General features: G+C 53.1%; 1 protein-coding gene across 6 annotated transcripts in view; it reads right to left on the reverse strand.

Moving 5' to 3' along the window:
• Positions 1-12,069, reverse strand: part of TNS3 (tensin 3) — a 226,677-nt gene that overhangs the window by 147,836 nt on the left and 66,772 nt on the right. For 4 of the 6 annotated variants that reach the window (XM_033411317.2, XM_033411316.2, XM_049714877.1 and 1 more), the window contains exon 4: positions 4,419-4,457. The gene's annotated coding sequence lies outside the window, so the exon portion shown is untranslated. Of the gene's footprint in view, positions 1-4,418; positions 4,458-8,042; positions 8,108-12,069 lie in introns of all 6 variants that reach the window. The other 2 variants (XM_033411313.2, XM_049714878.1) reach the window with 1 other exon arrangement.

The following is a 12,069-nucleotide window of genomic DNA, read 5'->3' on the forward strand; positions in this document are numbered from 1 at the left end:
GTAACAAAGTCATCAACCCAGCCCAGGAGCCCGGCCTGCTCTGAGATGCCCTGGAGGGGCTGGCGGGCATCTGGATCACCAGTGCAGGGGAACCTCAGGAACAGGGAGCCCCCGGGCCGCATCTCAACTCAGTTGTTCAGCTTTTCCTCAACACTCCTCACTCTTCCCCCAAGCTGTAAATCCCCAGGCACTCCTGTCCATCCGTACTTGCTGAACACACAGCAGCAGCCAGCGTGTGCCCCCACTCGGGTGCAGGAGCTGCGGAAATAGGGCGTGAGGCTCTCCGCGAGCAAACACAGAGCCTCCAGCAGCACCGCAGGGCTAGAACACCCTGCCTCTCCAGCGGAGATGGTGCCCCAAGCTCTGGCCTCACACCTATCCCTCCATTTCGAGTGCTTGGCCATGCCCCAGCCCCCCGAGTCCAGGTGTGCCTGTCATGCTTCTCCCCTCCTAACTGAGCCTTTCAGTCTCCACAGGCCCCTTCAATGATCCTCCATGGGGCTCCTCAGGTGACCCATCCCTGTGTAGACAGGTTACTTGGAGCACAGCTATCAGATGACTTAGTTTCAAGGTTAAACTCCGGGAATGCAGCATCGTTTATACTTTCATCTCTGGGTCTCACCCGGCTTTTACCAAAAACATAGATGTTAAGTTTGGTTCTCTTGACCGAGTGGAAGACTTGGACTTTGATCCAACAGGATTCTTGAGACTTTTTCTCTACTTCCTAAAGATCAGAGAGATTAAAGAGCAAAGGAAGTTTGCACGTCTCTGTTGGCCTGAAACAAGTTAATATCACTGTGATTCTGGTCAAATATGTTCTTATGAGATATACAGCCTCTGAAGGGGCAGCCGTGCGTCCCAACGTGTGTGTGCGTGCACACGCGTACATGCGTTTGTGACTTTCAGAAAACAGCATCTATCTATCGCTCAGCTAAGACTCTGCTGTGATAGGCAGATCCATGTCTACGCTTCTGAAGGTTTACTATTGGGGTGGAAACAACCTATAAGCAGGAATAACCAGCATCCAGTCGAAGACCTGCACTTATAGACGAGGACGTGAAATTCGTACAGAGAGCCTGCTGTGGAAAGGAGCCAGCAGGAGGGACCAAGCTTCCATGAGCTGCAGTAACACTCCTTTACAAATCAATATCTGACAGATAGAAACCTTGAAATGTGTAGTTGTTACCAAATTGCAATAAAATAAAGGGAATGTCATCAGAGTAGATTCCTCTCCCTCTATCTCAAACTTCCAATTATCCAATTTGGTAGGCATTCTTTCTGAAAGAATTCAATCCTTTTGAGAGACGCTGTCATGCAGCCACTGGTGGGAAATGTGACACTGACAGCACATGCGCATGGGCATGTGTCCTCAACAGTCACGCTGCCCTCGTGTTAACCTCATTGTTCATCACCACTTCCTCTGACTTTGTGAGTTTAAGCAAACGATATTGAACAAAGTCCCAACACACACACACACATACACACACACACACACACACACACACACACACACTTGCACGCGCATACATACACGCCAATACAAAGGTGTAGCTGTCAGAACCCAGGTTGGAACCTCCAGCCTCAGACAGTGTAATCTGATTCCTAAGGTCACCTTTGACAGAAACCACCCATTGCCTTCACTTTAATTAAACAAGGAGAAATAAAGCCATCTGAGTTCAGTAAACAGCTGACTCAAATTTCAGAAGCTATTCTTAGACAACCTCTTCTCCAGTGGGAGAGACCACAATGGCCCAGCAAAACAATGGGTGTGTGCGTGCCAGCCGCCAGGTGAGGGCCTGCACCTGCGTCCTCGGCGGAGGCCGGCACTGCCCTAACCGCCTCCTGCACGTGGCCCCGAGAGGCCGAAAGGCAGACACACGGCCTCTTTCAAGGACGGCGGCTGCTCTGAAGAGAATGCACCTCTCAGACGCAAAGCAGCGCGGGGCTTCCGTAGGGCTGGATGCTCTGGGGAGGTGGCTGTGTGCTGCCCGTGGGTGCGACTCATACACGTGGACTCACAGTGTCCCAGTGAAAGCTGCACTGGCACCTGGGAAAGAGTTTCCGTTGGTGCCCTGATATGAATCCACTCCCTTGGGTAGCAGTGGAAAGGCAAAGATAAAATGGAAAAACAAACAACACTGCCCCGACGTCAAAAAAAAGCTGTCAGGCCAAGTACAGAGCTCCACGAGGCCTGTGTTGTGGAAAAATCCTGCAGTCAGTCCACCAATCGCCAGCTGGAGGTTCTCACGCCACCTACAGCCTGACCACAGGCTCTTTTCCATGGGCTTCCTGAGCTCCTCTAAGCCTCCAAATGAGGGATGGCAAGAATCAAGGTCTTAGAAGTGCCCGTCAAGGGGCCATCACCCTCCCGCAGCAGAGGGCACACTCTGGAACCGATCGAACTGGTTCTCTCCCAGCAGACGGCAAGAGAACAACCATCAAAAGCAAAACACCAACAGCAAAGGCTGCGGGAACTGAGACCTGTTATCGCCTGTGTACTTTCCTTGTGCCAGAGCCGGAGTTAAGAATCTTCACACGTTATTTCATCCCATCCTTATCAGCGAGCTGCGAGGAAGGGGGTCGTATCCCCACTGTACCGAACAGGGAAGTGGAGCCCAGAAGCAAGAGGGCTCAGTTCAAGGTCACTCCACTCTCCTGTTGTCACAGCCCATGTGGGACCCCGACCTGACTCTAGCCCCACATAATCGCTGCTATATTCTGTGCTATACGTGCATGTGAACATGTCTGTAGATCTATAGAAACATCTAGAACATACACATGACTCAGTCTTACAGAGCCTAACCACCTCGCCCATCACTAATGATCATGGTTACCTAGAAAAACAGTGATGCGTCCACTGTACAGCCCAGTAGACCACGTTCCGTGCAAGTCCCACAGGTATGACCCAAACAGGCAATAAAGTATTGGGTCCCCTTGCCTGTTTCTAAACGCCATGCCAATGGGTACGGCCACATAATGCCAACGGGTTTGATAAGCTGCCCTTCAAAGCTTGTATCCGATGTCCCTCTAAAACAATAATTCATCGCGATCTGGGCACAGGCTGGAGCATTTCTGTGCAGCTGTGGTTCAGCACCTTTCCCAGACGCAGTCAACACCCTGCATAACTTCCCACGTGGCACTTTCTCCACTGAGTTGCCTTTTCCCTCCTTGCCGATAAGGCACATGCCAATAATGTGGTTTCCTTTTTACACTGGCTTCCAGGAATCTCGGAGGCCTGTTTGCACGTTTCATCCGCTCAGTTAACATTTACAAAGGGAGGTTTGCCTCCCAGACCTTTTTCTCAGCCCCGCTGCCTGCCATTTTTAGTCGAACTTCACACCCACTTTTTAAGGCATCGCAATGAAACAGAGGATCTGCTATCAGAAAAGGCCTAGGAAAACGAGCATGGGGCAAACATCCAAGGGTTCAGAGCATGACAACCACATGAAGATTCCTTGATTCCTGTGTCCCCAACACCCCAGGTGGTCACAGAGGTGCCTTGCCCGGCAAAGACTCTCACAGAGCATAGCTTTAGCAGGTGCAGGGCACCCGTGCCATCAGAGGCACAGGAAGCAGGAAGGTGGGCGAAATCCCCACCAGGACTTTGGATTCTGCATATGGCGAAACCGGGGCCAAGGGCAAGGTGCCGCGTCCAGCCTGGGAAGCACAGAGGACGCACCTAGTAGATATCCCGGAGAAGGCGCCGGGGCACACCTGTCTCCCCTCCTCACAGGTGAGGCTGGGAAAGGCACACACTCCCCGCACAGTGAGTCACTTCCAGTTTGCAATAAGAGGGCTGTCGGCATCCTGTTGTCCCGAAAGTGCGCTGCGCCAGGTGTCCCGCAAGCTGCTGCTAAGTCATTAACACTGGGCTCAACCCCCTCCAAGGGTTGGTAAGGAGGTGGGGGGCAAAGAAAACACCCAGCGGCACAATGACATTCAAGGAACATATCCATTTAAAGAGCAGGCAAGAATAAAGATCTGCCAAAGTGAAAGTGTTATCACGGAGCTTACCTTCAATCTGATAGAAAGCAGGCATCGGTCAGAGCCTCTGCTCCAAAGCCACTGCCTCATGCCCTCCACGGACACCCTGGACACAAGTGCTTTGCCCACATCTCTATCACTAAGAAAATGAACGAGGGGCATCTTTGCATTACAGCAGGGGAAACTCGGGCTCAGGGAAATGAATCCCTGAAGTAATTATCGCTGCTGGGAAAGGTAGTTCTTACAAAGGAGTGTATGATTCACTCATCTTAAGGAAAGTGTACAAACAGCTACTGCAAGGTGGTCCAGGGTCCCTACAGAGCTCTGTGAACAAAAGCTACGGCTCAAACAGAGGGAGAGGATCCTGGAGGGGTCGGGAGACTCCCCAAAGAGGGCACGGCAGGAAGGGCCCCAAGGAAATGCCAGGGACTTACCTGTTCCAGGTGGACTTGAGCACAGTGGGGACTCACCACCTAAAGGGAGAAGAAATACGGTAAACAGGTGGGTTCTCTCAAGAAAAAAAACGCAGCGTCGTGATCAAGCGAGGCTCCCAAACCTGAAACTACCTCTGACCACATCCACACAAAGTTTCGCATCTCAAGACAAAAAAGACCTAGCGTTTACAGAGTCCAGATTTTTGTTCACTTTTGTAAAGTCCGCATGCTTTTCAGAGAATGTCATGAAAACCATGGAGCCTCTCCCCAAGAGAAATGTCCATCGCTCATAAATACAGGACTTCATCTTTAACGTGGAAGACGGAGCAGACTCCCAGGCTGGGAACTTCTGACTAGGGTGAGCCCCTCTTCACCAGGCAGCAGGGGGAACGGGGGCCAGGAGAGGGAGCTGGGGGCTCTGCCTGGGGGGGTCTTCCAGCTGCCCCAGGACCTCACAAACACGCTCAGGGCTCGCGTTCTCTACAAAACAGATTGCCTTTTCTAGAACTATTTCCACAAGCGGAACCAAAACCAGAGTCTAAATGTGGACATTTCACTCTAGGCTGGAGCTTAGTGATCAGACAGTGGGGAGGAGTCCCTTGGACTCCACCCCGGCCCCCTGCAGACGTAAGCACGTTAAGAAAGACACACAGGCCAATGTGATGAGGCCACAGCTGCAATCACGTCAGAAGAAACGCAGTTACAGGCACCTGGGACAACAGACCCAGTGGAGATAAAGACCCCAGCTCTGGAGACCCCGTCTTGGGTGGGACTTCCGCTCCACCACTTCCTCGCCATGGGCCCTTGGGCTCTAATCGCTCTGGGCCTTGGTTTCCCCATTGGAGAACTGGAAGTTGTAAGAGCTTGTGGCGCTGAGAACAGGGGCTGCCACAGGGCAGCTTCTCCTCTGGGGAACGCGGTGCCCTCCCTGAGCAGAAAGTGCTGTCGGCAGGTGAGGGAATCAGACCTGCTTCCTGCAGTTCTGGAAGGCCACGATCCTGGCACCTGCAAGCAGGATTCAGCTGCCCATAGCTGCGTCCTGGCTCTCCTCCCTCCGGACCATGTGTAGCCTCATCCTCAAAGAGTTTTCTAAAAATGTGTAACGGCAGGAGAACGCCCAGGGATCTGACTAATTGCCCTCGTGGGTTGCAGTGGGCAGCAGTGCAACCTTGGTTCTTGCCATGGTAACTATTTACAGTCCTCAGCTTGTCTTACAAAGTTCCTTAAGGAGCGTGATACACACTCAGTCATTTGTCTGGGTCATATTATTACTCCACCAGGATTCTGACTCATGTTCTCGTCTGGGACAGGGGCCCTCTCTCCTGGCACCCCATCTTCTTCCCCCCTACCTAGCATACACTTAGCAGCCGCTCTCACTGTCCAGAATCGCTGAGCTCATAGCTGCTTCACTTTACACTGAGAATTCTTAGGAAGCAGGAACAGTCTTTGGAAATAGAGGGAGCTACACACAGATGCACATAGGATGGTGCTGGCAGTCAGACAAGGAGCCCCTGTGGTCATGGAGCCCTGTGTACAGTCCTCACGTGGTGCAGGCTTGTGTCCTGGGGCTTCACTAAACGCTTGACACACTGCTGAGAAGTGTGCAAGCCACCAGAGCTCCTGCCTTTGACAAATCGTTATCTGTATTCCACGCAATGGAATACTAATCCAGCAATAGAAGGAAGTGAGCTGTCAGGCCATGAAACGATATGGAAGAAGCTTAAATACCTACTTGCGAAATGAAAGAAGCCAATCTGAAAAGGCGGCATACTGTATGATTCCAACTTTGTGACATTCTGGAAAAGGCAAACTATGGGGACAGTAAAAAGGTCAGTGGATGCCAGGTATCGGGAGAGGGATGAGATGTGGAGCACGGAGAAGCCTTAGGGCAGAAAAACTCTTCTTTGTGGTGCTGTAATGGTGGGTGTGTGTCACTATACATTTGTTCAAATCCTAGAATGTATATAGCACCATGTAAATTATGGACTTTGGTTAATAATGTATCAATATTGGCTCATCAAGTATAACAAATGCACCACGCTAATGCAACATATTAATAATAGGGGAAATTATGAGAGAGGAAAATGGGTATAGGTTAACTCTCTATACTACTTGTCTAATTTTTCTGTCCATCTGATACTGGCCTAAAAATTAAAGTCCATTAATTATTTTTTATTCATTGTCTAGAAGATGTGCTTGTTAAGAGAACAAAAGCAGGGCTTCCCTGGTGGCGCAGTGGTTTAGAGTCGCCTGCCAATGCAGGGGACACGGGTTTGTGCCCCGGTCCGGGAAGATCCCACATGCCGTGGAGCGGCTGGGCCCGTGAGCCATGGCTGCTAAGCCTGCGCATCCGGAGCCTGTGCTCCGCAACAGGAGAGGCCACAACAGTGAGAGGCCCGCGTACCGCAAAAAAAAAAAAAAGAGAGAGAGAACAAAAGCAAAAGCCCTATGCAGTATCAGAAACTTGAGTTTTAAAAACAGCAACCACTAGGAAGACAGTCCAGAAGCCAGGCGTGTCCTGCACCTCCCGTGCCCCCTAGAGCCGCATGAAGTGCAATGACACCGACCACCTGGCATGGCCCCAGAATGTCCTCCAGAGAACGAGACAGAGCTCTGTGCTCTGGGGCTCTCCCAGTCCCACCTCCCGGGACCCCCACAATAAGCCCCATCTGTGGCTGACATCACTAAGCGCTGTGCAGTCCGCACCCCAATCTTCTCATTTATACTGAGTGCCTTGTGTTGCCAGGCGCTCGCTGGCCTTCACGGCAATACATTAGTAGAAAAATGGACAAGTCCTCAGGAAGGAGACACTGGCTAACACACACTGCATAAACTGTACTCTTCATTGGGAAGTGAGCTGTGGCGTGGGGTGCGGTGAGCGGGGCTCCCCAGTTCAGGGGAGCAAATGTCAAGCGGCAATTCTCTGCGTTCCTGCCAGAAAAGAGCCTCTGGTCCAGGGAACCGATTACAAGCCCTACTGTCTGTTTTTACATGCTGCTGTGAAATGCAGACAGCAAATGTCTGAGGAAGGACCTTGAGTTAGAATGAACTTGCAAATGAAAATGCATAAGAAGTACCAACTCAGAGAAAAAGGGATGGTGGGGGGTGGCGGGGGGAAGCAACCTGTCCGTACAGAGAACACTAATGTTTACATCAAGAACTGCAAACACCTACTTTAGTAAAGATCGTCATCAAGCGGACACACGGACACGTGTCCCTTCAAACCCAAATCCCAGGATGGGAACTACATGAAAACAGATGAGATTCTTCACGTACATTTCCTATTTCCTCCCTTCAAATAAGAAAGAGGGAAGCAGCTGACCACGGTCTGGCAGAACCACGGAGCAATCATGGTCAGGACACAGCATGTTCTCACGTGGACCACCCCGCTCGGCATCAGAGAACGTAAGCACTGTGCAGCCTGGCCAGAGAGACAGAAGCGCACGGCTTCTCCGGAGGGGCTACATCCAGTGCTGGAGCCCACGTGGCTGCAGGCGCTCCACCGCCCCTCGGCTCTGCAGCCCCTGCCTGCTTTCCCCCTCGGGGGCTGCACGTCCTCGGTAACCATGCCGAGGGCTGCTGTCCCGGGTTCAGGTCGGGCCAGTGAGGGCGGTGCAGGCTCACCTGCTTTCTCTCCCCATCTCCAGGGCGTCCTCTGATCGCATCCCTCACAGGACCGTCTGGGTCTTCTATTTTCGTTTGACAAAAGGAAAGACAGGGGCTCTGGGTCATTTGCCGGTGGCCTTGGTCATCCTCAGCATGAAGGAGCTGGTGCCGCCTTAGCATTCGGCCTCTGCAGGGCCAGTCCCATCTCACCGATGGAGCTGAAAACCGAGCAGGCCCACAGCTCCCTGAGGGCATGGCCAGCGCGTTTTTTCAGAGGGATCTGGCAGTGCCCCCCCTCGCCGAGCCCTTTGCCTGCTCTGTGAGGTGTCCTGAGCCAGTGGCAGCGGAACAGGGCTGCGTCACCTCCGGCAGGGCAACCCCCCGGGGATGCCTGCAGCTCAGTCACAACTGGGCCAGGGCACCCGCAGGTCCTTCTCCCCGGCCCCGCACAACCCGGGTAGCTGGTGAGCGTCCCGTCAGTGCCCCGGGGTGCTGAGTCCCAAAGAGGCCGGGCCACGGATCCTTCCAGGGAGGAGACGCGGCGGCCACAGAGGTCAAACTCCACATTCCTCTCCTGATACAAACGGATCCCCTTTCTCACCGGAAGGAGCCCGGGAGCAGGGGGGGGACACAGGATGTGGGAGGGACAGGGCAGGAGGCAGAGCCAGTGCCCACTAGTGACTAAGGTGGCCCCAGACGAGGCCCCGGAGGCCTGGCCTGTCTGGGCTCCAGGTAGGGCCGAGTCACCGTTACCAAGGGCAACCACAAACAAACAGGGCCGTGCCCAGCACACCTGGCGACGTGGCGCCTGCCGCCTGTTGGTATCAGCAACCTCTCCCGAAGCCAGCGGGGGGGACAGGTGAGCAGGACAGAGGAGGGACGAGGGGGCCCTGCACCAGAAGTGACTGTGCCCCTGGGGGATGGAAGTGTGGGTGAGTGCGTGTGAGGGGGAGGGAGGGCAGAAGGTGAGTGTGAGCGTTGTGTGTGTGTCTACGTGACCGTGTCTGTGTAACTGAGTGTGTGAGTGTGCGTGTGGGTACACACTACAAAAGCCCAGCCCTGCACTTCACTTCCCGGGGGGAACCGTGGTGCTTTGTCTGTGGCGAGGCTCTTTCTCTGGAGGGGTGAGGCCGCCTCTGGCAGCCCGCGGGGGCACCTCTACCTGCTTCTGGAGGTTAATCCTGGAGAGAGACTGCAGCTCAGGTCTCCGCGTGCCTTACGGAGATTTGCTTCCCTTCTCATGAGTACCACGGAACGATGAGCTCAGCTGTGCTGCCATTGCTTCTTATTAAATTTTACTATGGACAAAGCCATATAAAGAGTGATGTTTTCTCACCAGCTTCTCCAAAAACACGCATGCATCCCTGGTGCCCTGCCTATCACTGTGTGCACAGAGTAGAGATAAATCAGAGTACAACCTCTTGAACCATCGGGGATCCCAATTCTGCTGAGTCCTGTGAACGAGCTCCACAGAAGCCCAGACATCAGTGCCCTAGAGCGTGTGGCACGTACCACATGTTCAGCCACTACCACAAAAGTCCCCGGCTTGGTCTCTCCTCCTGCCATGTACTTAACTCTGCCCACAGCTGAATCCCTCCAGTTTGGCATCAAGCCGGCCTGAGCAGATCCGATTCACGCCAGGATCTTGGAAGGGTGGATAAGCAGCAGCTAATAGTTATCAAAGTGCATCCTGTAACTGCACACACGTGCCAAGGCAGAATGGTCCTCCAGCACGGAAGTGCAAAATGAGCAAACGGGGAGAAGACGGGGTGAGCCGACTTGCTCGCAGGGGGGATGCCAGGCGGTCTGCTGAGCTACGTCAAGTATAAAGGCATCGCTCTGTGCACACGTTGCATCATTAAATAAAATCACTTCAGCACACTAATTTGAATTCTAACACAGACTGTGCAAACTCTGTAGTAAAGTTTACCTCTGTTTTATCTTTGCAAAGGTGATTCTTTACAAAGGAAACTCACAGGGAGATCAAGACTGAAGCACTTTCTTTCCCACATCAGCCTGTTAAGTCACAGGCCATCTTCTCCATCTCGGGCTCTGAGTCAGGAGCTGGAGGAACGGGTACGGACACACTGGCCATGGGGACGTCACACTAATGGGGGGGGAGGGTGACATTTCCCTCATCTCTGCACGGAGCAGCAGCCTGGTGGGAGGAGGGTGGGGCCTTTCCTCAAGGGACAGAAACTTTATCATCACCTTTATCTTGTATTATGTACAGCTTTTACTTCTTGCATTTTATGATACTGATCAGTGAAGTAGCAAGGTGTTTTATGGGCCCATCACAGATGATTGAGTAAAGATAAAAGTTCAATTATTTCTATGACCCCATTTATTATAAATAGGGGGTAGAATAATGAGAAGAGGAAAGCCCCCCTCTGCCCTAGTGCTCACATCATGAGAGAGAGCACGTCTGCTTAAATATCAGCTATCTTAGTGGCTCAGGATGCTGTAACTAACACCACAGCCTGGGCAGCTTAACGCAACAGAAATGTATTTCCTCAGTTCCGGAGGCTGGAGGTCGGAAACCAAGGTGTTGGCAGGGCTGGCTTCTCCAGATTCCTCTCTCTTTGGCGTGTAGAAGCCACCTTTTCTCCTCACCTGGTCTCCCCTTTGTGTGATCTCTCTTTTTTTTTAAAATAAATTTATTTACTTATTTATTTATTTTTTACTGTCGGCTGCGTTGGGTCTTCTTTGCTGCGTGCGGGCTTTCTCTAGTTGCCGCGAGTGGGGGCTACTCTTCATTGCGGTGCGCGGGCTTCTCATTGCAGTGGCTTCTCTTGCCGCGGAGCACGGGCTCCAGTAAATGTGGCTTGTGGCCTCCAGAGCGCAGGCTCAGTTGCTCCGCAGCATGTGGGAACTTCCCGGACCAGGGCTTGAACCTGTGTCCCCTGCATTGGCAGGATTCTTTTTTTTTTTTGCGGTACGTGGGCCTCTCACTGTTGTGGCCTCTCCCGTTGCAGAGCACAGGCTCTGGACGCGCAGGCTCAGCAGCCATGGCTCACGGGCCTAGCCGCTCCGCAGCATGTGGGATCTTCCTGGACCGGGGCTCGAACCCGCGTCCCCTGCATCGGCAGGCGGACTCTCAACCACTGCGCCACCAGGGAAGCCCAGAAAAATTTTTGAATTTAGCATTAGGCTGCATAGGGCCAGCTAGCTTACTCTGAATGTCCACAGAAATATGTCCCACTAAACCCACAGGCGTTCACCCTGATGAAGCTAAATCTCTATCCACGTTTACCAAATCCTGCTAATGGTGTCACTCTCCACCCAGAATCCCAAATGGAAAGCCTAAGAACTGCCAGCAACCCTGTCCCCATCTAAGCAGGACACCAATCCTACCTGCCAGTTCTTCCCTCAAATGCCCACGAGTCCCTTCCTGCTGCCTCGTCCGCTGGACCAGGCCTTCCGCCCTCGCTGGGCACCACTAAGCTTCCAACGGGCCTCCTTCAGCAGGGCAACTCCCCCGAGAAATACTTATTAAAAGTAAAGGAGGGACTTCCCTGGTGGCGCAGTGGTTGAGAGTCCGCCTGCCGATGCAGGGGACACAGGTTCGTGCCCTGGTCCAGGAAGATCCCACGTGCCGTGGAGTGGCTGGGCCCGTGAGCCATGGCTACTGAGCCTGCATGTCCAGAGCCTGTGCTCCACAACGGGAGAGGCCACAACAGTGAGAGGCCCGCGTACCCCCCCCCCAAAAAAAAGTAAAGGAGGGACTTCCCTGGTGGCGCAGTGGTTAAGAATCCGCCTGCCAACGCAGGGGACATGGGTTCAGTCTCTGGTCCGGGAAGATTCCACATGCCGTGGAGCAACTAAGTCCATGCGCCACAACTACTGAGCCCGCTCTCTAGAGCCCGTGAGCCACAACTACTGAGCCCACGTGCTGCAACTACTGCAGCCTGCATGCCTAGAGCCCGTTTTCCCCAACAACAGAAGCCACCACAGTGAGAAGCCCATGCACCGCAATGAAGAGTAGCCCCCGCTCGGCACAACTAGAGAAAGCCTGCACACAGCAACGAACACCCAACGCAGCCAA

The sequence above is a fragment of the Orcinus orca genome, chromosome 9 (genome assembly GCF_937001465.1).
Source record: "Orcinus orca chromosome 9, mOrcOrc1.1, whole genome shotgun sequence".
Lineage (NCBI taxonomy): Eukaryota > Metazoa > Chordata > Mammalia > Artiodactyla > Delphinidae > Orcinus > Orcinus orca.